Here is a 2,522-nt window from a genome sequence, read left to right as displayed (position 1 = left end):
CAAAATATTGACGAAAGAGCTGATAAAAAGAAAAAATAAAAGCATAGGATACTAAATTGATATACTTTAAATCACAAAATACTAAGCTAGTGTTTGGTTGGGGGTTGAATGGAATAACTCCTTAACCCCCAACTTATTCTCAAACACATCAAATAAGGGGTGGGTTAGCAAACCCTTATTTGATGGGTTAGCAAACCCCACCCCAAATGGGCTATTCCAGAATAGCCTATTTAGGGTGAGGTAGCTAACCCCATCACCTTCTTATCCCATCTATTTCAACTAAACATTATTTTCTTTAATTCTGAAATAACTTTAATTCTCAACCAAACACAAAAAATACTCTAACCCCATCATAACCCTGAACTTAACTCTATTCCTGAAATAACTAGTTTTTTTCTTAACCCCGAACCAACGGTAGCTAAAGTGAGAAAATACGAACCATAGAGGTGATATTTGAAGTTATTTAAAAAAATTTGACAGAATTTAATTAGCATCAATATAGTTTAGCATTTTTTTTAAAAAAAATACTGTATCTATTTATGATTTTTAAAATTATACGTAACTAATATATATTTTTATTTTTGCTTTTGTTTAAAATATTTACTGTTAAATGTGGTAGTAAAATAAATTTTTTTGATCGTAATAAAATAATTAAGTATAACCTTTTGAATTATCTGATGGTACAGTAAAAAATAAACTAAATTATAAGATAGTTAAGCATAAGTTTTTAAACTATATGGTGTATGGAAAAGTAAAAATGAACTAAATTCTATGAAGACAAATTAAAATTTATCTTTTTTTTAATACTAAATATCTAAACGGTTAGATGTATACCTTTTTTTTTTTGTGTACATCTAGAATTTTTTTTTTTTTTTTTGCTTTTTGGTAGGCTAGATTATAATTTTGGTCCTCAAATTATAAGGTGATTACGTGACAATGATAATCCCCAAAGTTTTTTGTATTGCAATTTTTAGCTCCGCTTCATAAATTTTTATAATCAAATCCAACAATTCGTATTTAGTTGACTAAATGTTTGAAATGTTACCGATGTGAAAGTGATATGACATTTTAATTATTATCGCGTCATCAATCATAATACAGTAATATCAATTCTACATCAGTGACGCAATAATATTTAGCCAACTAAATAGGATTACGAGACTGAACTATAACAATTCAAAAAGTTCGAATACAAAATTATAATAAATTAAAACCAAAATGTTATGCACCTCATAGTTTGAGGATCAAAAGTGTTAATTTAGACATTCTTTTTCAGAAAAATCTATTTGTACACTCCAAAAAAGAAATCGTAGATCATATACTTTCCATCTTAAGGTTCACGAAATCCAATCAATTTTTAATTTTTTATAAAAATCTAACAAAATATGGGACCATTTTTGACTGTTGGATAAGGTGTAAGATATGCAACCTCTTTTTAAGTGTACGATTTTTTTTTTCAAAAAAAAAAAGTATAAAGACTCTAAACTTTAACCATCTTATAAACAGATATCTAATCTTTTACTTTTGATAATTGATCTTCTAAAAACTTATCATTCAGCTTGATAGAAATTTTTTCTCAATCAAAGTTATTAATTACACAGCGATTAAAACGGCTAGATTAGTAACTTTGATTGATCAGAGGCGACTATAGAAAAATTTTATAAAGTTAGTTTAGCATATGTATAGTAATTACCAAAAGTAAAATTTGAAACATTTGTTTGCACAAGAGCTATAAGTCCAAGAGAAGTAAAAGCTCCAATAAAAGTAATATAGGTCTCTTTGTACTATAAAATTATAAAAGTAATTGCCATTGAGATATTGTAAATTATATTATTTCCATTTATTACTATAAAATTTATAACAAGGATTGACAACCATCTAATTTATTATAAAAATTTATTATTTTAACTAGCTAATTATCAATAACAATAATATTTATTATTAACAAAGAATAAAGTTTTTAGTTGTGAATATTTTTATAAACTGTTGATATATTGACAAATATATGTGATATTTTTATACTATAAGCATAAATTGAGTAAAAAAATCTTCACAATTCACATTAAGTTAATATGAGTGTTAACTTTTTTTTTTTTTTTTTTGAGAGATAGGTAGCACGCTACCTGCTTCGTTTATTTCATTTAGAAATAAATTTAGCTAGAAATGTGAATCAACTAGGATTCGAACTTGGGTCTCGGTACCAACTAGCAAGGCCTTTGCCACTTGCTCTAGGGACAATCGGTAATATGAGTGTTAACTTGGGCTATATAAACGAGAGCCGAACACAAGCAAACTGGAGCCGGCTCATCAAAATATCGAGTTGAAAAATTCCAATCGCGTTCGGCTTATGTATTATCAAGTCATTCCGCTTATTTATTAACAAGCTGAGCAACTCTACTATTGGACAAAAAGTTGAAAGCAAACTTGAAAAAAAAAAATGAAATCTTAATATAATAATTAAAATTCATAGAATATAGGTCTCTTTGTACTAAGGTTGGCCTATAATTCAAATAGCATAAATT

The sequence above is a fragment of the Ananas comosus genome, linkage group 2, assembly GCF_001540865.1.
Source record: "Ananas comosus cultivar F153 linkage group 2, ASM154086v1, whole genome shotgun sequence".
NCBI lineage: Eukaryota > Viridiplantae > Streptophyta > Magnoliopsida > Poales > Bromeliaceae > Ananas > Ananas comosus.
Note: the sequence above shows the minus strand (reverse complement) of the source record.